Source organism: Anguilla rostrata, chromosome 4 (assembly GCF_018555375.3).
Source record: "Anguilla rostrata isolate EN2019 chromosome 4, ASM1855537v3, whole genome shotgun sequence".
Taxonomy (NCBI): domain Eukaryota; kingdom Metazoa; phylum Chordata; class Actinopteri; order Anguilliformes; family Anguillidae; genus Anguilla; species Anguilla rostrata.
In genome coordinates this window covers 45,190,375-45,216,799 of record NC_057936.1, presented here as the reverse complement: position 1 = coordinate 45,216,799, position 26,425 = coordinate 45,190,375, and the positions used below count along the sequence as shown (strand labels likewise).

At 44.8% G+C, this 26,425-nt stretch overlaps 1 protein-coding gene across 3 annotated transcripts in view; it reads right to left on the bottom strand.

Moving 5' to 3' along the window:
* The window catches only part of gpc5b (glypican 5b), a 199,502-nt gene that overhangs the window by 68,609 nt on the left and 104,468 nt on the right, over window positions 1–26,425 (bottom strand). The window lies entirely within an intron of this gene.

Sequence of the window (26,425 nt, the reverse complement as noted above, 5' to 3'; positions counted from 1 at the left end):
TAAAATCGGAGAGCTAGCGACATTTCACTGTCTCACTTGTTATATTCACATCAAAATTCTTACAGAATATAATAATATAATTTTCAGTCTCAATCCAATTAAAAATTAATTTGGATTGCACTGATTATGTCTTAATAAAGACCCAATGGGATGCCCAAATATATGCCTGTTCCGAATGATATATATATATATATTGATTTCAATGTATATATATCAGAAATGATGTATATATATCGGTTTTGATGTATAAATATCAAATATGATGTATATTTATCGTTTTCAATGTATAAATATCAAAAACAATGTATATATATATCAGTTTCAATGTGTATATATCAAAAATGATGTATATATATCAGACTTCATTAAACATTTCCTGTTTGGCCCCTCATATATATATGTATATATATATATATATATATATATATATATACATACATATATATATACACTCACCGGTCACTTTATTAGGTACACCTGTTCAACTGTACGTTAACGCAAATATCTAATCAGCCAATCACGTGGCAGCAACTCAATGCATTTAAGCATGTAGACATGGTCAAGACATTCTGCTGAAGTTCAAACCAAGCATCAGAAAGAGGAAGAAAGGTGATTTAAGTGTTTTTGAATGTGGCATGTTTGTTAGTGCCAGACGGGCTGGTTTGAGTATTTCAGAAACTGCTGATCTACTGGGATTTTCACGCACAACCATCTCTAGGGTTTACAGAGAATGGTCCAAAAAAGGTAAAATATCCAGTGAGCGGCAGTTCTCCGGGCGAAAATGCCTTGTTGCCTTGTCGAACCAGTCTGAGGAGAACGGCCAGACTGGTTCGAGCTGATAGAAAGGCAACAGTAACTCAAATAACCACTCGTTACAATCAAGGTATGCAGAAGAGCATCTCTGAATGCACAACACGTCGAACCTTGAAGCAGATGGGCTACAGCAGCGGAATGCCAACCTGGTACTAGCAAGGTGTATCTAATAAAGTGGCCGGGATGAGGTTACCGGGTCTCGTCAAACCAGCCCCAAGCCAAAGAAGCCTTGACCTGCAGCTCGTTAATGACGGATGCTCAGGTCCTCCACTGTCACGCGCACAGGAGAAGAAGAAGAAAAAGCACTATTTCTCTAACCTCAGTCAGCTCACACTTACAACCTCCGGCTCATTTATGCGGTACAGCACGCACCGCAGTTTGTTTGGGTGAACTACGGCCCCGGCTCCATTCCTCCCCAGTGCACAGTGATTAAGAGTTTTCTCTGAAGACATGCAGCGCTTGTTCAGATCCGACTTTGTGTACAAGCCTTACATCTGACACCCATTGCCTCATTGACCTGGCTGGTCTGTGCTTGGGGAATTTGGTAGATGCTGGTGGATAGTGAGGTGGCGGACTCTAGCACATACACCGGTCAAAATCTTTAGAACACCTCCATTTTTCCAGTTTTATTGAAATTTAAGCAGTTCAAGTCCAGTGAATGACCTGAAATGGTACAAAGGTAAGTGGTAAACTGCCAAAGGTTTACCACGTGATACCACGCGTGATAGGCGGCTCACAGGACAACAGTTTCAAGCACAGCTTAACAGTGGTCAAAGTGAGCAAGACTCAGTTTCAACTGTGAAAAGAAGACTTCAAGCTGCAGGTTTGACAGGTCGAGTGGCAGTACGAAAGCCATTGCTAAAATGGCTAAATAAGAAAAAGAGGCTTGCCTGGGCCATGAAGCACTGGTAGTGAATTACTGAAGACTGGAAGAAGGTCTTATGGACCGATGAATCAAAATTTGAAATCTTCATTTCATCACGCAAGGTTTTTGTTTACCGTCGAGTAGGTGAAACAATGGTTCCTCAGTGTGTGACATCAACTGTCAAACATGGAGGAGGAAGCGTGATGGTCTTTTGCTGGATCCAGAGTTAGTGACTTGCACAGAGTGACTAGCACCCTGAACCAAATGGGCTACCACAGCATTTTGCAGTGCCATGCAATACCCTCTAGTCAACGCCCAGTTGGTCTGGGGTTCATCCTACAGCAAGATAATGACCCAGAACATACCTTCAGGCTGTGTCAGAAATACCTTATAAGGAAAGAACAAGATGGTAGGCTTCAAATAATGGAATGGCCAGCACAGTCTCCGGACTTAAACCCCACCAAGCTGGCTTGGGTTGAACTGGACAGAAGAGTGAAAGCAAAGCAACTTACAAGTGCAACACATTTGTGGGAACTTCTGCAATAGCGTTGGGAAGACCTTTCCGAACAATATTTGATTTCCATTGCAGAACAAATGCCAGGAGTGTGTTCAGCTGCACTACCGGTCAAAAGTTTTAGAACACCTCAATTTTTCAGTTTTTTTTTATTTACACAGTTGTCTCAATGTACTCTGAAATTAAAGCATAGAACAAATAAACCGTTTGTCAGTTTGTTGGCAGCCAATGTTTGGCTACCTCTTCTGACACCCAGGGGTGCTGATGGGTCAACCCACTGTTGGCCCACTGATAAAAATGGCCGACAATGGGGAACCTGTGTCTCACCAGCTCGGCTGCTGTGGCTGGAAGTTTCCCAGTGTGTAATGGCCCTCTCATTGACTATGGAGAAGCACCCCACATGGAAATCTGCTATCCAGTATTACCACTGGCTTCCACACTGCATCAGCTTCTGCTCTTCACCCTTCCTTACAGCAAAACTTTCAGAGCTAAATCACCTTTCATGAAATAGATTTCAGGCTGACAAGAGTGCATTTGATCCCTTATTAACACTATTCGATTTGAATGAGGTTCACTGCATTTGTAAAGGTGCACCCTTCTCTTATCCAGAGGTGGAAAGTCCAGGGGTCAGAAAGTGAAAGTCCTGCCATGTTTTTCTTCCACTCATAAACTCAGCCAGCTGATTTCACTAATTGGTACTACAGTTGAGGCCAAAGGTTTACATACACCTAGGCTAAAGACATTCAAACTCAATTTTTCACACATTTCATGTTACCATACATTTCCTGTGTTAAGTGAATTATGATATCTACTTTATTTCCATAAGAGGTCATTTCAATGAAAGACATATTTATTTCAGCTTTTATGTACTAGATCAGATTTTCAGTGTCAAAAGTTTACATACACTTTGTTAGTATTTGGTGGCATTGCCTTTTAATTGCCGAACTTGAATCAAATGCTTGGGGTAGCCTTCCACAAGCTTCTCACAATACTTTGCTGGAATTTTTGCCTATTCCTCCTGACAGAACTGGTGTAACTCAGTCAGGTTTGTGGGCCTCCTTGTTTGGACACGTTTTTTCAGTTCAGTCCACAAAGTTTCTATGGGATTCAGGTCAGGGATTTGTGATGGCCACTCCAATTCTTTCACTTTGTTGTCTTTAAGCCATTCTGTTACAACTTTGGAGGTATGCTTAGGATCATTGTCCTGCCAGAAGACCCAGTTGCGACTAAGTCGTAACTTTCTAGCTGATGTCTTGAGGTGTTGCTTCAGTATTTCTAGATAATCCTCCTTCCTCATGATGCCATCTATTTTCTGAAGTGCACCAGTCCCTTTTCCAACAAAACACCCTCACAACATGATGCTGCCACCCCAATGCTTCACAGCTGGGATGGTGTTCTTTGGATTAAAAGCATCACCCTTTTTTTGTCCATACACAGCGCTGATCATTATGGGAAAAATGTTCGATTTTTGTTTCATCTGACCAGAGAACACTCTTCATTCTGGCTTTTTTATGCCGATCTTGGAGTAGGAGCTTCTTCCTTGCACGACAGCCTTTCAGGCCATGATAATGTAGGATTCTCTTAAAGGTGGATGTAGATAGATCTTCCAGACAGTCAAATTGGTGTATGTAAACTTTTGACCCACTGGAATTCTGATATAGTGAATTAAATCTGAAATAAATCTGTCTCTAATTGATTGTTTTAAAATGACCTTTGATGTGAACAAAGTAGATGCCCTAATTGACTTGCAAAAAGAAATGTATGGTAACATTAAATGTGCGGAGTTTTGAAAAGCTGACCTTGAATATCTTTAGCCTAGGTAACTTTTGGCCTCAACTGTACCTCCTTTCTAAAGAACTGTGCTAATTAGCAAATCCAGACAACTGCAACAAATGACTGGGGAAGAATTCACTTTCTGAACCTGGATTTTCCCCTTCTGCTCTCATTAATCAGGATGCCGGGAGTGGAGTCTCCTCTGAATAAGGCCTCGATGAACCTGACCCACCAAGCTCTTTCAGAGCGGTGACATATACAGTGGGGTCCAAAAGTCTGAGACCACATTGAGAATCTATAATATTTTCACATAAACCTGGAAATAATCAGAAAGTTTGAGGATTCAGAAACATTTAAAAACACAAGAAGTTATTACATGTAAAATGAAGAAGAAATATTTAAGATTATGCACTATTTCTAGGTCAGCAATCAAATTTAAGCAAATTTATACTTATACTATTATACTACTATTTATACAAATACATTGTACAAAAGGTCAGATTTCCTTGAGTTGTATCCCTTCCATTGAAGCATGCGTTCAGATGACAGGTGGATTTGATCTACTCATCAGAGGCTCGTTCAAGTAACTCAACTTGCAGCCAGTGTTCACCTGTTATAAATATGGCTGTGCCTCAAGTTTCCAGCAAATCATTGCTTACTAAGTAGCATTGTGATAGTGGGAAACATGAAAGTGTCAGAAGTCAAATTGTTATTCTAAGCAAAGAGGGGCTTTCTCAGCGTCAAATCATGGCTAGGCTAAAGGTTTCTAAGAGGGCAGTGCATGGAACTCTAAAACGCTTTGCAGAAACTGGATCAGTTGTATCCAAAAAACGATCAGGAAGACCAAAAATGACCACACCATCAGAAGATCAATACATCAAGCTTAGTTCCCTGAGAGATAGAAAAGCAACTTCATCACAGATACAAAATTTGCTAAATAAAGAACGCAAGACTCCAATCAGCAAAAGTACTGTCAAAAGAAGGCTGTCTTGTAGTGGTCTCAGAGGACGAGTAGCAGTTTCTAAACCACTTCTCAGGAGGGGAAACAGGGCCAAATGCATGGGGTGGGCTAAGAAATACCAGCATTTCACAGTGGATGACTGGAAAAAAGTCCTATTTACTGATGAATCCAAGTTTGAGATTTATGGCAGTAACAGAAGGGTGTATGTAAGGAGACGAACAGGAGAGAGAATGATACCGCAGTGTATCAAACTCACAGTGAAACATGGTGGTGGGAATATTCAAGTCTGGGGGTGTTTTGCCTACTCTGGAGTTGGACACCTGCACCGAATTGACTACACCCTGACCAAGGAGAAGTACCACTCCATTCTTCAGAGACATGCTATACCCTCTGGTTTGCATCTTTGTGGAGAAGGATTCATACTGCAGCAGGATAATGACCCCAAACACACCTCAAAGCTTTGCAAGAACTACTTGAAGACCAAAGAAGTCCAAGGAGTCCTGACTGTCATGGACTTTCCTCCACAGACACCTGACCTCAACCCCATTGAACATTTATGGGGGCACTTGAAGACTGAGAAAGCCACGCATTCTGTGACATCATAAGAAGCTCTTTGGAACATTGTCAAATCATGCTGGGATAAACATGGGTCATCAGGTTATTCACAAATGTGTGGAGTCCATGCTAGCTCGAGTGCATGCTGTCATTAAAGCAAAAGGGGGACCTACCAAATACGAAAATATTCTGAAGTACATTTTTCAAAAATTCAACTTTTCACTCAAATTGTTAAGCTGATATTATCATTTGTAATGAGAGAATTAGTATTACATTCAAAACAAATGCAAAATAGAAATATCTTGACTAGTGGTCTCAGACTTTTGGACCCCACTGTAGATCTGCTTCAACCCTGGACGGTACAGAAAAGGAACCACAGCTCCCCCCAGGCACAGAAACAGTCCGTTTCAAACATTACTGAGACAGTGGGCCGGTCCATTGTCATTTACCAGCAATATAAAGATATGCTGAAAAGCTCAGGGAAGGAATAGTCACTCCCAGGCCCGGACTGGCCATCGTGAGATTGGGGAAAATTCCCGATGGCCTGCCTGGTCGCTGATTTGGCCTGCAGTGCAGTCAGGGGGTAATAAATCTTGAGTTGCACTGTGATTTTTATGCGCTGTCTATAACAGGGTTTGTCTGTATGTCCGTATTTTTATACGGTCTATGGTATGTCCCCACAAAAGCAGACCAATCACAGCTCATGCCACTACATGCACAACGGGGAAACTAAACTTAAAAACTAAACATTACTTGCTGCAGCAACAAACACATTTGGAACGGCACTTAAGCTAACGATTTGTTCGCGAACTCCACACTGCAAGTAACTTGGTATCGATAGGTAAAGATTGGACAGGCAGGCCACATAGTTATTAGAGCAGCATCTTGTTAACAATGGACCCCCCAAAAAAGAGAAAATGTGGAGCCGAAAGGGAGAAGAAAAGGAAGCACCTTCAAGAGGAGGCGGCCAAGGGCTCTAAAATAACTGACTTATTCAGAGCCCCACCAGAGAACATGTCGCAAGTAAGTTAGCTAGCTAGCACAGCGTTAAGCCATATTTTCAGTTTTAGCATAGCTTGGGCAAAACTCGGCAACCCCTTAATTCAATTGAATCAATTTCTTGCTCAACACATTTCATGGTTATTTTATATGTTGTCCACACAGAGACTTGCCAGCTAGCTGTGATGTCAATTTTGCTCAGTCCAAATCTCAGTAGGCTGGCATGTTAAGTGTAACGTTAGGTTATAAGCTCCACGTAGTATGTACTGTAGTATGGCCCTAATGAGAAAAAAACTTCTGAGATATTTATTTGTGCAGCAAAGGGGAGGGAGAGTCAAGCTATATTTGAATACAGGGAAAGTGAGAGAAATTCACTGTTATAACTACAGTGAATGTAAAAAGCTTTCCTCTTTTTCTATAAGATGGAAATATGGAGATATGAGTCAAATCATTGTAAACTGGGGGATTTGCTATTATAAAGTATAAGGAATAGTCAATTGAAAAATAAGCTGTGCTCTTTTTTCCTATGCAAAGGTGGAGATAATAGGCCTACTAGTGCTGGTGCTTCAGAGGGAGAGGTGCAGGAAGAGCCCAGTGCTAGCACAGAGGAACTGGCAGTTACAAGGCAAACAGTCTACAGTAGGACATGTTATTGGTACAAGATTGAGCTATGTGTAAGACTTAAAGTCGGCTATGACTATGAAACAGTAGAACAAAAACATATTTAATGGCAATTTTATATGTTGTCCACACAGAGACTTGCCAGCTAGCTGTAATGTCAAGAAAACTAATTTTGCTCAGTCCAAATCTCAATAGGCTGGCATGTTGAGTGTAACGTTATAAGCCCCATGTAGTATGTACTGTAGTACGGCCCTAATGAGGAAAAAAAAACTTTTGAGAAGATTTAATGGTATGTAGGGAAGCGAAAAGAACTGGACTGGAGGACAGGAGTGCTGTTGTTACAGTTATATATTGAATAGAGTGCTGGTGTGTGACTGTCAGCCTATATGGAATAATGAGCATTGGTGACTACATGTATTTAGCCCATATGTGGAATGTGTGTGTGTGTGTGTGTGTGTGTGTACGTGTGCGGAGGGTGGGCAAGGTGGCCTGGGTTGGTGTATGACTCCCGGCTGAATTATTGTCCCAGTCCGGCCCTGGTCACTCCTTTTTGTTTTACACACGTCCAGTAAATCAAAAAAATTATTTAACTAGAGTTCAAATTGGTATCCATTATTCATTTCCATTTACTGCTGTGCGCTTGATGTAAACATCGTATTTTTTCCGTTTTTGTTTACTCTTAATGGCTCATTGTTTAGTCAGTAAATAAATGGCTTTTAAAAATATAAATCTCCCTCACTCAGTGTGCCACCATCTACCCCTCCCACTCGCTGTCTCTCGCCTTTAAACAATAAATCTCACTACTGCCGCTTGGCAGCCATAGGGATGTCCTGAAAGACTGTGCACAGCCTGCACAGTCTTAATCTCATAGAAATAAATATTCCTATTCACAGGCAGGACATGTTGTTGTACCCATGAGGTACTGCTTATACTGTGCAAAAAAACCTGCTATATGCCAGTAATGCAATTTAATGAAAGACAATGTGCTGTTTTATTGTTAAAGAACCTAACGATGGGACACTTCTGAAAGTGCGCAGTCTGTTCTGTGAGTGAAACCGCAGAGCTTCTGTGATTCGAGAAGGCTGTGGTCCTGGGTTCGAGCCCAGGAGCGGCCCTGCATCTGTAGGTCTGAGTGGAGTACTTTGCCTATGGAATTTTCTATAGAAAACACTCGCCTGTATGAATGGATTACAGACTGTGTCAAGTGAATGCTCTGGAAACAGCTGGGTGCATGCTGAGCAAAGAAATGAACTAGTGTGAAGTCGCCTGCTAGTCGGGCGATGAAATGACATCCCATGAAGAGTCTGCCATTTTTTTATTCCCAGAGATCAGTTTAATTACAGACAAGGAAAGAGTTAATAAAGAAAAAATCCAGGACCTAAAAAAAGGACCTAACAGGGGCTTTGTGTGAAAATAACTAGCATACTGTACATATTTTGATGCATGCATTTTTCAGCGATTGAATGATAACAGTTGTGTTCTGAGATGCAGTCTTTACATGCCCAATTGGTCATGAGCGGATCGAGAAGGTCCATTCCAGTTTTGCCGTGTTCACTTTGCCGCCTTTTTCCCGCCCTTTCAAAATCAGAAATGCATCCAAAACACAGACGCCAGCTGCTCCTAGCACATCAAATGACATCGAATGACAGTTTCCATGACGCTGCCGACGAGCAAGGGCTGCACAGCAGCTGTGCAGCTCTCCGCCATCCCACAATGCAACTCTTTGCACCAAGAAGACCATTCCGGTGCAAAGTTACTGTTCCGCGTTGTGGAATTCTAACGCGGAATTTCTCAGCTGGGCAATAGTTGCTGTGTCTGGAGCAAAGCATGTGGTGGGGGGGTTTGGGGCGTGGGGCCAGAGGGGCACAGGCTTGAGTTATGGGTGGCAGAACTACTGTTGTACCCTGGAGCACAGCAGGCTGTGTCAATTGTTCCAGAAGAAAAAACCCACCATGAAAAAGCAATTACATAATGGGTTAGATGTAAAAATTTGGGTTGCCAATATCTCTTGTCTGAATTAAGGACAATGTGGTGAAGCACGCTAAATTCAAATACAATATTAATTAATTGGGGTAGTGTGGAGTTTGGCATGTTTTCAATGCTGATTATTTAGTAATTTCTTTTGTGGTACCCATTAACCATATAGTAGACTGTATTTAGTCCCGTAGGGAACAAACCCAGTTTTGCAGAAATAACAAGACTGTTGGCAACCCATCCATATACCTGGGTATTCAGGTTTCTGGTAAGTAAACAACAGGACGAATCCCTCTCTTGATGAACTGACAAAACTGACTCTGCAAAGCAAAAAATCATCAAAATCACAATTAACTTAATTCATTCTACTGAGTTACTTCTGAAGAAACACAGATAGGAGGAACTGCAATGCACAATTTAACTGACCTGATGCCAGTGACACAAAAAAATAATAATTACCTTCCAATAAAAAGCTTCAAGTGCTCCTGGATGGCCCCCCAATGTGTGATTATACATACTCATAACCATTAATTAGGCTGAATTCCATCAGACTGATTTACACCGAAGCACACACATGCTGTACAGATGACACACATGCACGCAGACACACACAAACATACATACACCCACATACAAACACACATACAAGCACAGAATTGCACACACTCGCACACCTAAAGAAGCTAGTCATCTTCACTCCTCATCGCTACACAAAAACAGGACCATGCAATAGTGCAGGACTCCACCCTCAGGCAAGCCACATCAGACACCACCCCACTGGTGCCCTATGGCAAACAAGAGCTGTAGTCAATAACTGCACATGCTGCCAGTAAAATGCAAATAAGTTGATACTGAAGCTCATTTTTGATGTGTGTGTGTGTATATGTGTGTGCCTATGTGCATATGCCTGTGTGTGCACCTGAGTGTAATAGGGAGTTAGTTGCATAGACAGTCACAGGAAACACAGGACTGTAAACAGAAAACCCCTCAGCAGTGGACTACCACACATTCAACTTCTTCTCTGAAGCTGTCAGTCAACATCTTCCTCTGCCTCGTAAAGCACTGCATTTAACTATGCCCACTGCTGAGACTGGTGGGCAGGGCCAGGGCCATCCCACATTGCCGTGTCCCTAGTGAAGTAACAGGTCCGTTGTGTTATTGAAGCAAAGTTGCGGTCCAGAGTTGGAATAAGCCAGGGGGGATTACGCCACTGGCTGAAACAGGGAGGCTGCCAGACAGCTGCCCTCCAAAGGCCTCCCCTCACCAGCATTGCCAACTCACTTTCTCCTCCTGCTGTTTTATTGTAATTAATGTAATCCAGTTAGACGGCACAGACCAGGGCTGCCCAACCCTGTTCATAGAGATCTAGTTTCCTGTAGGTTTTCCCCCCAACCTAACAAAGCACACCTCATTCAACAGCAGAGATTTCATTGAGCTGTGAATTAGTAAAATCAGGTGTGCCAAATTAGGGTTGAAATGTACAGCACGGTAGATCTCCAGGAACAGGGTTGGGCAGCATTGGCATAGACAGTATGTTTCTCGGCAAACACTCTTGGCAAATCAACCAAGAAAACCTGTAATCTTAAGGCCATTTAAGCCAAGGCTATGGAACACCTAACCCAACTCTCTCTCTACACACACACACACATGCACATACACGCACACACACCCTACCGAGAGGGGATATGAGAAATCAACCACTTCATACATGAAAAGCCCACACATCCTTCCAGTAATGTTATGGCAACATTACCTAATCTTGCCACAGCTTCATGCCAATGTGGTGAGGATTTTAATCGCCATTAGCTGTGTACAGATGTATGTCTTTAACAAGCCAGAATGCACCAAGTCATTTACTGAACCTTTCTGACTTCATCGCATTCTTCTGGTGAGCCTGGCTCCTTAGTTAAACCGCAGTCTGGAGCTCAGACTCTCACAGCAGCATGTTGTAGAAGCTGTAGGATCCGGGCAGAACCACTCTGGACTTGGGTCAGACCAGTACCTGACCACAGACTGAGGAGCATGGAGCCTGAGGTGGGAGGGGCTGGTGGAGCCCCAGGGGATGATGGGATATTGTGAAGTTGGGGCTTGTGAGCTGGTGCCCATGTGGCGGGCAGCTGGCTGGAGAAATAGAACGACAGCACATTCCATGGAAGAGAGTCATTGGAAAGTGCCATCGCCCATTAGACCAACACATCTAGATAGGAAAGCAAACAGATGCAGGAAGCAAACCAGCAAACCATGCAGCGATCCTGCAGCACAACTGCTACCTGGTGGGATCACACACACATACGCAAACTCACACACACACATGCACCCACACACACACACACACGCTTGGACACGCAAACATACACAAACACACACATACACACACACACACCTGCACACACACATACACACATACATGCTTGCACACGCTAACACATGTAAACTTGCACACACACACACTCACAAGCGCACACACATGCATGCACACGCACACACACACTCTCTCTCACACACACACGCTTGGACACACAAACATACACAAATACACACACTCAGACGCACGCGCGCATGCACAAACGCACGCACGCACACACATGCACACATACACACGCACATAAACAAAAGATCAAGGGTATTTTTTATCATCTGCCCCATCCCCCCTCCCGCCCAGCAACAGAATTGCCCTCATCATTCATATTTTATGAGAGTGTAAGAGAGAACACTGGGGTACCGCTTGGCGCCCTGGGGTCTCGGGTCAAAGGTCAACCTTCTACCTGATACTTCTGAAGCTGTGGGTAGCAGGCAGCTTAGCCAGCACCTGCCCGAATGGACAAGCGCCTCATTACAGACCAAAGCCCTCCGGTAAAGAGTGCGGTAAGCTGGGTGGTGGGAGGGGCCATTTGCTGTTAATGAACCTGAGGGTTAAAATGCACACACTGGCTCTTCATTCAAATAGAAACGATCGCCTCACAAATAACCGCTCATTAGGCTGGGGGGGTTTCTGTGGGCGGAGCCTGTATTGGTGGTCAGAGATTATGAGGCCTTTTTTCTCAACAGTGGTCTTTATTCAAAGGCCTTAACATTTCTGTTGCCACTTATGGCGGCTTACGCATTTTTACGACATGCAAATTAGCCACACCTTGGCCTGTCATTCGAAAGTGAATGGGCTCTGTGTGTGCGACTTTGCTCTTAGCAACATTTAGACGCCAAGGTCGTACCTGTTCTTCTGACAAAGCAAGACAAGAGCATTTCCTCTGAGCTGTGAGCTCAACAAAGTCAGTTCTTTAATCCCGAGAAAGAAAGCTAATCAATGAGAAGAGAGTATCAAAAATGACCACCAACCCTCTATTACCCACAAAACAACAAAAAGCAGTTTGACAAGTTGACTAGTTAAAGCCCCTCATTCAGGAGAGGGCCTAATGCCACTGCAGTAGGTGTAACTAAATGCCAGCCAGACTAGAAGCTGCAATTTAATACACTTAAGTTTTGAAAATGCTTTTAAATGTCAACAATTATAGAGAAATAAAGCTGTCACATAACAAAGAACGCTTGTTCTTTTTCCCTGGCATTATACGTGTGAGAAAAAAAAGCAGTCCCACTGTCTCCCACTGTCTCAGTTTAAACCTCATCTCTGGGTTTCAACATGGAGGGCTCCTACATTTCCTCTCAATGGTGGACAGAAGCCATCATCATGGTAACAGGTGTGATGTCACAGGAGAGGGGCGGGGCCAACAGGATTATGGCCTAGTGTACAGGAGTAAAACAGCGCAGGTAATACCTAACCTAGTCACAGTTTAAACACATGAGAAGGGACCCCATAGTATATTGCTTTGTTGTGGACTGTGAGAAATTCAGCATTTCAAAATGTTATGCTGCAACTTAGGCTCTCTTTCAACACCATCTTATGCTCTTTCCCTTTGATGTGACAGAAAGCCTGAACAGCACGGCAATCAACAACAGCAACCAGCCGACACCATCATGAAGTGGCACTGAGATCAGCAGCATCTACCCTATACTCTTCACTGTGGGACCAGTGTGGGGGACTGTTACCAAAAAAATACCCGTTACTGATTCCAAAGCATTTATTATTCATGATGATGACACTGTTGTTGCCACGGCAGCCTGATTTCATTCCCCACCACTGGTCCATCATCAGACATTTCTCACTCGATCTGCATGGTAGAGCTTTAAACCAGTCTTGGTGCATCTTCCATATAACGGAATTGTGTGGTTGGTCTCGGCCACTATGAGAAGGCCTTTCCAGCTCCCATACTACCCCCTAGTGGCAGCAGCAGAGATGGTGCTCTCCACCTTACGGGAAGAAAGTGCTAATGTGCGACTGTGTTTTAAATCCTCTTGTTGTCTCTCTGCTATCCACCACAAGAGATTCCTTTCACCAGCAACAAAAAAAAAGTATCAAGTGTTTTACTACCCAAGTCGTTATAGGCCAATCAGGTCCGCAAAAGCTCAAGATCACAGACCGCCACCTCCAGGAGGCTGCCGGACACCATCCTGACAGCGGTTCATAGCAGGGCTCCCACATCAATCATAATAATTGGGAGAGATACCCGTGGAAAAATCAGCATTGAGAAACCCCCCCCCATTCCTTTATGGAGCTGAAGAATGAGTCTCCTGTGTCTCGCTCCAGTTGAAATGGTAAGCCTCAACAACAACTGCAGGTTCAGAATAAATGCGTGGGGGAGCACTGAGAGAGAGACCGAGGCTGAAGCCACCGTCTCGGGAGAGCCGTGGCAGAATGAAAAGGGTGGGGGGGGGGGAGGTGCAGGCCGGCTAATCCATCTACCTCGTTGAAGAGGGTCGCCAGAAAAATGTAACTTCCAGCAGGCAGTGCATTCCATGGGGTGGCGGGGAGAGCAGCAGGACTGGCTACCTGCTCACAGGTGTGAAAGGGCTGGTGATCTGGGGCACAGGTAACCTGGGGCTGCACACCTGGGCGTCGTGATATCATCACTTTAACACGTCTGAAGAGAAAGTGTGGGGTCTGGATGCAAGTCATGTGATGTGTTGTGTGCGGAGATGAGGGGGGGAGGAGATAAGAGTGAGCTCCCATGATGTTCTGAAGAAGAGGAACACAATGTGACTGAACCCCTGCTGTGCGTGTGTGTGACTGTGTATCTGTGTGTGAATGTGTGCGTGTGTTTGTGTGTGTAGGTGTGTGTGACTTTGTGTGAGTGTTTGTGTGTGTGCATATGTGTGTGTTACCCAGAGAACAGATGGGTCTAAGGGAGCCTGCAGTCCCCAGCCTGATCCCACAGAGGCCTATCAGGAGAGCCCTGGGCACAGAGCACTGAGCCTCCCATCTAGAGCCTCCTCCAGCTTTCACATCTATAGCCTCCTTCAAGCTTCACATCTACAGCCTCCTCCAAGCCTCACATCTACAGCCTCCTCCAGGCCTCACATCTACAGCCTCCTACAGGCTTCACATCTACAGCCTCCTCCAGGCCTCACATCTACAGCCTCCTCCAGGCCTCACATCTACAGCCTCCTTAAGGCCTCACATCTACAGCCTCCTCCAGGCTTCACATCTACAGCCTCCTCCAGGCTTCACATCTACAGCCTCCTCTAGGCCTCACATCTACAGCCTCCTCCAGGCTTCACATCTACAGCCTCCTCCAGGCCTCACATCTACAGCCTCCTCCAGGCCTCACATCTACAGCCTCCTCCAGGCTTCACATCTACAGCCTCCTCACATTCAAACAGCATTCCACTCTTCCAACACGCAGCTGTGGAGTGCTTTCAAACAACATCAGCTTTAAAGAGCTGCTTTAATACAGCGTATACAAACTTTACTAAAGCATCTCATAAAAGACACATTTACAGATTCCGGATTCCCCCCCCTCTGTCTTTATAAACAGAGACTTTGTTAGACAGAGCGATGATAGCATGTTATTAACTGTGAGAGGCCTGAGGCTGGGCAGGCCGAAACAAGCTCATCTGACAGCGTGCGTTAGACTGGAGCTACAGGCCAGGAGAGCTGTTTTCAGCCTGGACACAATCTAGAGAACATCATGCTGCCTCACACCAATGATCCAGAGGGTCTCATGTTTCCCTGGCAGAAAAATCCTCTCAGAGCCGAGGGAAGATGTAGTCCTCTCATGACCTGTTCCGAGCACATAAGCAAGCTTTCATCTGTTCTACTGCAGCAGCCAAACGCAACTAAAATGTCTGCTGCATGAAGGTGTTCTCTAATGAGCTGGGCATCGGAATCCCAAAAGCAAACAACCCTGAGACATTTGCATTAAATTCAATATACATTGCTGACCATGTGGCATCAAGCAGCCTCTGAACATCTTGAATGTAAATTCAGTTTTTAACTTCAAACACTTAACTAATCGAACTGGCACATTTAAGGAGGATTCGGGTTGTCTTTCTCTTCATGTTTGGCCTAAGATTCTGAGGACTGGACGTGCAGAGTGGTAAAACTGAACACCCCTGAAGAGTGAAATGTCGTTGAAGGATGACAACACTGAGAGAATTAGTTTCAGCGACAGCTGCACAGCTCTGCTGCAGAAGAGGTGGGTACCTGTGATGGACAGATCTCTACCTGCTCCATTCTCAGCTATTAGTCTCCACCTAGTGGCAACTATTAAGATTGCAGCCCAGTCAAAGTGCTTATATTGCAGTTGAGACAAAAGTTTACATACACCTAGGCTAAAGACATTAAAACTCAATTTTTCACAACTCCACACATTTCATGTGACCATACATTTCCTGTGTTATGTCAAGTAGGGTATTTACTTTATTTCCATCAGAGGTCATTTCAAAATAATAGCTAAGAGACAGATTTATTCCAGATTTTATGCACTATATCAGATTTTCAGTGGGACAAAAGCTTACATACACCTTGTATTTGGTGGCTTTGCTTAACTTGAATCAAACGCTTGGGGTAGCCTTCCACAAGCTTCTTATAATACTTTGCCGAAATTTTTGCCCATTCCACCTGACAGAACTGGTGTAACTCAGTCAGGTTTGTGGGCCTCCTTGCTCGGACACGCTTTTTCAGTTCAATTTTCTATGTGATTCAGGTCAGGGCTTTGTTATGGCCACTCCAATACTTTGTTGTCTTTAAGCCATTTTGTTACAACTTTGTTGTATGCTTAGGATTATTCTCCTGCTGGAAGACCAAGTTACGACCAAGTTTTAACTTTCTAGCTGATGTCTTGAGGTGTTGCTTCAGTATTTCTAGATAATCCTCCTTCCTCATGATGCCATCTATTTTCTGAAGTGCACCAGTCCCTTTTCCAGCAAAACACCCCCACAACATGATGGTGCTACCCCCATGCTTCACATTTGGGATGGTGTTCTTCGGATTAAAAGCTTCACCCTTTTTCCTCCATACATAGCGCTGATCATTATGGCTAAAAAGTTCGATTTTTGTTTCATCTAACCACAGAACACTCCTCTAAAAGGCTAAGTCTTCGTCCTGGTGATCACCGGTAAACTTCATTCTGGCTATTCTATGCCAGTCTTTGAGTAGGGGGTTCTACCTTGCGCGACAGCCTTTCAGGCCACTTTGGTACCTGATGCTTCCAACTTCTTCACCAGTTCCTTTGTTGTTGTCTTGGGGTTCAGTTGAACCTTTCGGACCAAAGTTCGTTCAGCCCTGGGAGTTAATTTGTGCCTCCTTCCTGAACAATGCAGTGTCTGTATGGTCCCAATATTTTTATATTTGCAAACAATTGTTTGTACAGATGGTACCTTCAGTTGTTTGCTCCTACAGAGGAGGCGTATGTACACTTTTGGCCTCAACTGTAGCTCCATCATCACCCAGAGGACAGTTCTGTGATCACCCCTTTCTGTGTTTTTCTGTTTGGTTATTTGCTTAACTGTGAGTGGGGTTAAGTTTTTCTTTAAATCCACTCGCACCCACTAGAAGATTTTTGATTAAATGTTCCCATATATTACGCACTGGAAAGCATATGATCTTAGGGCTGCTTCATTAGGACTAACCGACAGGGTGATGAGAAGAATTAGACCTGATTAAACAAACGATAGATGATAACAGATATACCACTTGAATGACACCCTGCCAAGGCTAAGAAGACTGCAAGTTGACAACACTGGAGAGATCTCCTTTTTGAGAACACATGCATGGCATTACAATGCTCTTCTAGAGCTCAAACCTTCCCACAGAGTATAATTTTAACAAGAAATTCAAACGGATGCAGAAAGAATTCAAACCAGTGAAAAAGGGAACCAGAACATGAAGAAGCCAATGGAACAAGAGGGGTAAATGGATTTATGCCTAAAGCTTAATTTATATGCCTAAAGCTTAATTTATAGCTATTACTGCTCACAAAGCCATGAGATAAGGAAAACTTTTGGAAAGGAGTGATGGTGGTTCTGGTCCCAGTTATGGCACTATTCAACTGGCCCAAATTGGGTCAGAGCATATCTGGCATAGTCAAGTAAAATTACTTTGGGGAGCCCTTCATATCCTGGGACTGGGTGTGTTTTATATACACAGCACAGCAGCGGTATGAGAGCGAGACTCCATATGCCTAAAAGTTGGTAGAGCTACCAATTACACTCAATTACTGATGAGTACCCACCAATCAGACAACTTTGCCCTTTGCAGCAAAAACCACAATTGGTTCCGATTAGTGTGCTGATGAGATCAGATGATGGCCCCGCCCATTTTTGGAAAGCCTGTATATTGAAAGAGCCAAGCTAGAGACCACACAGCCACACAGATGGGAAGAGCTCTGAGCTGTGGGCCCAAAACCACATCCTCTCTCACGTGGTGGGTGTGGGAAGCAATCGTGCCTAATTAAAATGGTGGGGTGAGGGCTAAGGGGTTGGGGGGGGTATGTTCTCTCGAGGGGGGGAGCCTGGTTTTTAAGGCAGGGACACAGGCAACTGGGCTGATTGAAAGAGGCTGTGTGTTTAAGTGGCTTTCTCTGGAGAAAAACGCCAGAGCGCCATCAAAGTGTCGGGAGCTACAGGGGCACAGTGTATGACAGGCAGGAAAACCACTCCAGGTACTCTACGTCCAGACTATCATAGTTCGGTGTGAACAACTGTCGCTCATAAATGGTGGATGCAGTGCACCATGGAACAGAAAATTTACAGAGCCCGGTACAGCGACAACAGAGAAGCATCAATCAGCAAACTAACGAACCTGTCAAAGACTAACACCTCGCTAGAGTTAATAGATTGCATGCAACAGACAACCGACCACGACCACGGCTGGTGGTTGTGGAGAGGGCTTTGATGGCTGACATAACGGATAAGCAGTGCAGAGGCACCGCGGGTGTTTGCGGGAAACCGCTTTCACTGCATGGGCGTCCCAGGCTGGGGCAGTTTAAAGCTGAGCCCTTTGACTGAGGAGGCTGATATTCCTAAACCTGGAGGCTGCCTGCACTTTATCCTACTGCCCAGGCTCTCTGGAAGTAACCAGAGAGTTCTGCTGCCAGGTGCATTCTGGGAACGCAGAGTCAGTCCGTTTTTTTCTCCATATAAAGAATACAATGCGGAGAAAAAAACAAAGCCACTCGCATTAACGCCAGACGATAATGTCATGAGACCTTTATGCCCCGCATTCTTGTGTTCCTTCACAGCCAGAACACAAAGGTGTTTCATTAGCCTCCCTTCCAAACAAAGCTACACTGCCAGATTATTCTCTTATGAAGCGTAAATCTATCAGCACCAGCCTGGAGAGTAAATACAGTAATGTAATGTGGCAGAGCTAAATTGGATAATAGGCTATATAATAGCAGTGGCACCTTGCAGTAAATCACTTTGTGCTGAATTTCTGCTGTGATAAATATTGCTACTGGCATGTAGTCACATTTCACATCTCACATTACATAATGACACAAGTGCTGTTATTGGCATTACTGTGTTGTATTAAGGACAAATAACATGACAGCTGTGTTATTTAATGAAACTATTTGTTACTGCATATTTACACTATGCGAAATACTGCGAAGGCCTTGACAAGAACAAGCAAACATGGATAGGTCCACTTAATCCTACTGAATCAGACAATCAATAGCACTGAGGTGAAAATGTTAGGACTACTTAGAAAGTGAATCACAGCTCATGGGAACTCTCTACAGCAATAAAACTGCTTTTTAATCATTAAGGGTTTGTTTTTTCTCACAGCTCTTCAGGAAGAACTGAAACACGGCATGAATTGTGCACCATTACAGCTGGTATAAAATGTCAGCATGCATGCCAGAGTTGGACAGTAATTGTAGAAAGTGTTCTGTTAACTCATAAGGGCTCTTTAGAGATAAACGGGGGCTTTAGGGGCCCCAAGGCCAAGGCCACAAATTTCAACCTCAAATCCTGGAGAGCCGCAGTGTCTGTTGCTTTTTCATGTGTTCCTGCACTTACGTGCTTTAGTAGTTAAGCAGTTTGATTAGTTTGACTGGCTAAAGTGGAGGCAGCCAGCCCTGTTCCCCTTTTTTTGCTCCAACCCTAAGAAAGCACACCTAGAGATCTCGTTGAGCTGATAATTAATAGAGACAGGTGTGCCAGATTAGGGTTGAAATGAAAATCTACTCCAGGTAAATCTCCAGGAACAGGATTGGTTACCACTGGGCTAAAGAGGCTACACACCTTGTTTCCATGGCCTAAACTGGCTGCATATTGAAAGGAAATCCGAAAAACCATCAGAGACTGCAGCCCTCCAGGACTGGAGTTTGAGAGCCTGGCTCTAGGCCTTTACTGTCCACCAGGTGGCAGTGTGTGCCACTGATGGCTGTAGGTGAGAGAGGATCCCAGCCCTCCTGACTCTTCCAGGGGCTGCGTGCTTGCCGGGCTCCGGAGGGAAGGGGAACGGGGATAATCTGAAGGGTCCTGGCTCTGTTCTTCCCTCACAGTGATGGATGAGGGCATAAGTTCTGTGGTCTGGGTCAGATCCAGACCAGTAAAATATGACCTGTTACTCTGAGCTGCCTTATGGGTCTCTGCCAGGCCTATGGAGCTCCAGCAGTCAAGAGTACTGAGAATGATACTTAAGACACAGATATACACAAAAACAAATGTAAAAACAGCCACGCACACGTACACACATGTACATGGGTGTGCACACACTTCCACAAATGCAGAGGTTCATGCATTCCCACACACATATGCACTCACATACATACACACGCAGGTAAACACAACTGACACACGTGTGTAGGTAAACATAACAGAATTATAAAATGGGACTATGCTCTCTCTGTCTCCCCCTCTCTCTGTCACACACACAAAAAGCACAGGCAGGTGGAGTCAGAGGAGAGAGGGTCAGGGTGTTGATGGAAGGGGTCAGACACGCTCCCTTACTGGAAGCACTGCTCCTATTTTAGGTCCCTGCTGATCCAGGGGGAGCCAACCACCCATCGAGCTAACATTACATATTCCAAAGGGACAACTGCAAACATTCAAAACTTTCAAAAGCTCAACTCACCAGCCACCCATTCAAATACATTTCACAACCTTCAAATGCCAGGGCAAATGGCGCAGTTTTGAAATTTAGAAATTTCTTCAAAGCCAAAGCTGGATTTTTCCAACTTTCCAGAGAAAGTCACTTAGTTTTTTCCCTGGGATTGTTTTCCAGCAGTGGAGCATGGGTTTCCCAAGTGTTCCCAGGTTTACAAAGTCGCATGTGCACACAGACCCACTGCTGTCGCTGACTCTCAGTAAGGAATTCTGCAATTCTATGACAGAAAACAAAACGGAATTATTTACATAAGCATACAAAGTACCAGTGCAGATCACAAATGTGCATACGCTAAAGCTTTTATGCACAACTTGTTTCTATTATGTAATGAGGATCAACTCTACATCAATTGTACTTTCTATAAAATAAGGTGTGATACCACTGGTCAAATTTGAGACTGGAGACTGGAAATTTATTTTAAAATGGCACTGAATCTGCTGTTGGAGAAAATCAGTCTTTACATTCGTGGGACATAGAAGCACACAGCCACTAAACATTTAGCAGTTAGCAATTAATGCTGCTTTTAACTACATAGAAAGCAGACAATGGCATTTTTGTACAAGCTCTCATGAGCTGTACATAGGGGAATCACCTGAGGAATGAGGAAACCTCTAACATTATTGCTATTGTTCTAACAGTATCTCTCTCTCTCACACACAGACACACACACACACACACACAGACACATGCACACTCACAGAAAGGGGAGGAGAATGGGTACGGAATGTGTCCAGTGCGGAAGAGCTACCCTACTGGGCCCAGTACCACAGGACTGCCCCTGGCAGGGCCGCAGACCCAGAGAACAAAAGTCCCTTTCAGCCACCGAAGCGGCAGGTACAGCCCCATTCTCCTCTCCCCTCTGCGCATGGTTCAGCCATGCAGCTAGCCTCAGCCACTCCAGTGGCCACCATCCAACCACCGCAGTGGGATGGCGGGCTGGACCGCGAGGCAGAGGCCTTCCCTCGCGCCGTAATCAAGCCCCTCGGCCCGCTGTCTTCCCGCGTGCCTTGCCCCTCTCCGCACAGCGGTAATGCGATTATACCGTCGCCTTTCACACGGCTCCCACTATGGTCCAGGTATTTTGGGGGAACTGTCACAATGCTGAGACAGCCATGAGAGACAGCTCTATTCATACAGCTTCTCCACATGCTACAGCAGCAGGAGCGCTCAGCGAACGGCAGTCACAGAGGAACGGATCGCTTTCAGACACAGTGGTAGAGAGCGAGTCACCAGCAATAATGAGGCTGTGCTCCCTGCTATTCCGCGGGATCCTGTTCGCTTGTTCATGCAGATCGCGTGGGCCGGGGGTCCCAGGGTGGTGTCGGGCCCCAGTGGCCCGTCACACTTCTTCTCCACACCTGAAAGCCCCAGCGCCTCTGCCTCACCGCGCTCTGGCTCACAGGTTGTTGCGTTTTCCGGCTGTTGTTGTTTGTTTGTGCGCTTGGCTGAGGGGAGAAAGCCCTTTGTTCTGTGTTGGAGCGGTAAGAGGCCGGCTGGGGGTCTGACCAGCGTTCGAAATTCCCCACGGCACCACGGCAATTGCCGTGGAAGCCCACCAGTATTCCATTAATGCCCTTGTAAAAAGCGCAAGTTGTAAAGGCAACGTGTTCAATAATTTGAAGTTAGAATAAAAAAGTGACAGCCCAATTAACTGCATGCATTAATTCATAGCTACTACATTATGATTTTTTTCCAGCACCATGCCGCGAAAAGAACGCAAACTATTACGAAATAAAAGGCTAATCCAGATGCTGCTCAAAGCAGAACTCTGGATTCCTTTTTCATGAGGTGAGTTTAAAGTAGCTAGACAGCTGGCTAGGTAGAACAATCTTATGTGGAGTGTTTATCTCTCAATAAAGCGTCAGTTTATAAAGTTCACTGTAAATAAATGTATTATCTGTAATCTATTCACAATGATATACAGTATATATTGTATGAAAAAATTGTATGATAAAAATTGTACAACTGTCTTTAAAAAGGGATATGGCTGGGCTGGATGGTTTGTTGTATTTAGACCTAGTTAGAGTTGACTTCTGATTCCTTTAATATGTTTCAGTCAGAATAAAGTAGATCAGCCTGACCAGCCATCAGCTCAGGGAGTGCCCTCAACCCAGCCAGAAGCTCAGATCTTGGAAATGCGTGACAATGCTCAGGGAGTGCCCTTAACCCAGCCAGCAGGTCAGGGAGTGCCCTCAAACCAGCCAGCAGGTCAGGGAGTGCCCTCAAGATTAATCAGAACAACTCCGTGAACAGTCGAGTCAGTTGCCTTTGGTGCCCTGGTAAAATTAGGCGTCATCCAAGGCAAAGTTGCCTTGCCCTAAAAACAACGAATTTCGAACCCTGGGTCTGACCCAACTGTGCTGCCCTAAAGACATCTTTGTCCCAGTCAGGCTTCGATGAGGAGGGTTTTTGGAGAAGGTGTCAAGGATGGGACACCTGCTGGTCTTGCATGAAAAACTGACCCCCCCCCCCAACCCCAACCCCGATAGCCGAATGACCACGACAGCAAAACCAAATCCCTCATCATCGACTTGACCTCCGAGCACAACACTGAACACCACACGAGACCAAAGCATACATCCCAAACACACCATTACAATCTCAAGCAACGCACACATAACTCCAAGGCACCATACTCTAAACATTTAATCTCACTGAGCCAACTCCCATGCAGCATACTCCACGAAACCTATACTCCCATGCAGTCAAATCCCAGCAGCTGTAACCCACGAGCTCTATACTCCACTATAACCACTGCATATCCAACCAATACTCCCACTGAGCATAATCCCATGCATATAATGCCAGCCCATAATCCCATGCAGCATAACGCACTACATAACTCCCGCAACTCAAAACTCCCAATAGTAACCACGCAGCTATACCCCCATGCAGCTCCATACCACTGACATTAACTCCACTGCAGCTCCACTCCAGATTTAATTCCCACTGAAACCAATAACTCCCACGCAGCATTATAACTCCACACTGCAGCTCTATAACTCCCACTGCAGCGTTAAAGCCACACTGCAGCATTATAACTCCCACTTCAGCTCTATCTCATAGCAACTCTATAACTCCTGACTGCAGCTCTATATCCACTGCGCATTTATTCCACTGAAGCTCATATCCACTGCAGCATATATTCCACTGAAGCCAAACTCCACGAGCATTATACCCCTGAACTCAAAAACTCCCCACTGCAGCATTATATCACACTGCAGCTATAACTCCACGAGCTGTCGCCACACTGCAGATTACCCCATCAGCTCATAAATAACTGCTCATACCCTGACTGCAGCTCTATAACTCCCTACTCAGCTCTAAACCCACGCAACTCAAATCCCACTATCTAACTCCACATGCAGCTATACCCCATGCGCTCATATCCCATGCAGTTAACCACTGAGCTCAATAACTCCCCACTGCAGCTAACCCTCGCACTCTATAATCCACTGCAACCAAACTCAAAGCTCTATAACTCCACACTGCAGCTCTATACCCCCACTGCAGCTCCATACTCCCACTGCAGCATTATAATTCCCCACTGAAACTCAATAACTCCCAACTAGCTCTATAACTCCACACTGCAGCTCTATAACCCCCCACTGCAGCTCCATAACTCCCCACTGCAGCTTATAACTCCACACTGCAGCTCTATAACTCCCCACTGCAGCTCTATAACCCACTGCAGCTCTAACTCCCACTGCAGCATTAATCCATGAAGCTCAATAACTCCCACTGCAGCATTATATTCCCACTGAAGCTCAATAACTCCCCACTGCAGCTTATCCACGAAGCTCAAACTCCCACTGCAGCATTATAACTCCACACTGCAGCTCTATAACTCCCCACTGCAGCTGTATAACTCCCCACTGCAGCATTATAACTCCACACTGCAGCTCTATAACTCCCCACTGCAGCTCCATAACTCCCCACTGCAGCATTATAATTCCCCACTGAAGCTCAATAACTCCCCACTGCAGCATTATAACTCCACACTGCAGCTCTATAACTCCCCACTGCAGCTCTATAACTTCATACTGCAACTCTATAACTCCTGACTGCAGCTCTATAACTCCCCACTGCAACTCCATAACTCCACACTGCAGCTCTGTAACTCCCCACTGCAACCCTATAACTTCCCACTGCAGCATTATAATTCCCCACCGCAACATTATAACCCGATAACCTGCGATAAGCACACGCTACAACCCTTCATCCCAGTGCAGCGATGTTCAGTGTAAAATCTTCTTAGAGCTGATTTAACACTAAGAATTCTACTATGTCTGCAGCCAGTTGACTGCATCACAGTACATTAATTTAGCAGGCACTCTTTGCCAGAGTAACTTAAAATACAGGAGGAAGGGAAGTGTGTAGATATGATTACACAAGCAATATTGCCAGGGCTGGCTTACTTTCCCAGACCAGATGCAACATTACTATGGCACTAGTGCAACTCAATTGTGCTTACTTAGAACCAAAATACAAATTTAAATACATACTGACTGCATCGATAATAAGTCCTGTGAAACATAAAACCAAAATGATAACTGGAAACCATAAAAATAGAATGATCTAAATTAGTACAGAAGGAGGAAGTGCAATGGGGTCAGGACGGGCACAGAACCAAGATGCAGTTCACAGGCACCTAATTACGCACCGCCCGAGTGAGCTACCAGCCACAGTCGGTACTGACACAGCCCGGATTCAATCCAAGACGATGGGGCTCATCCATGCACCACTGCATGGTGCCCTACACCGAAAAAGCCACCCAGCAACCCCGAGGATGCAGTCTTGAAGCGGTCTTGACTCTGCTGTCCCAAAAATTTGTTCCGCCACCGTGACCCCAGTACAGACAGGCACTGTGACTGAGAGAAGCGACCATACAGGGATGGGAGATTCACTACCCTGTGGCACCATGGTTTTAAACTCAAAATGAGATGTACCAGGTAGCCAGCAGACAGAGATGGGAAGGGGGTTTGGCATGGCCAGAGAAAAAGTGGAAGATGAGCCATGTGGCTGTAGCTCCCCAGCGTGATTGACAGGAAGAGGAACAGGCAGGAGGACATGCCAGTGGAGGTGTCCCTCTGACGGTGAAGCCACACTGTACGCGGCACCGCCTGGCGGTGACACCGCCTCCATTCATTTTAAATGAGGTGTCGGCACACCTCGGCAAGGCATAATGGGATTGCAGGCGGTGCGGGGCTAGGCGGCAAGGTGGCAGGGGGGATGGCCAAAGTTCAACTTTAACCCTGAGGCGGTACAACTACGCGTTGCAGTAACCAATCAGATTTGATCAAAAGATCCGTCTAATAAATTGTCCTACTTTTCAAACTTTAGTTCCACATTCTATAATTTCACATTATACTCACTCGTAGTTGCCATATCAGGTTTCCAGACTTTTTTATGATCTCTTACAAAGATACGGCGGAGGAAAGTCACTGAAATTATCGGTGGCTCTGCTATGTAGATAGCCATTACGGTGTAAATTTAATAGAAGATGCAATGGTGATAACGAGCTAATAATAGCTAGTCGAAGTCAGACTAGCTAATGAACGTTTGTCAGCATGAATGCCCATGAATTTTTTATTCTGCTATATTGCAAACAATAGTATTTTAAAAATAAAATAAATGATAGCAGCCCAAATGTTTTACCCAAGAAACTGGTGATTCTGAACAATAACGTTTATCGGATGACAATGATGCACAGACTGACCTAGTTGTGAGAGAAACATAGACAAAGTATCAAGGTGATCATAAAACGAATAATGTTATTAGTTGCTAGTTGTTCATGATCGTTTATACCAGCCACCTAGCTAGCTAACCAAATATACAGTATGTTGAAGACATTAGCTGGCTAATTAGCAATTATTGTTGGTTGTTACTCACTAGCTAGACATT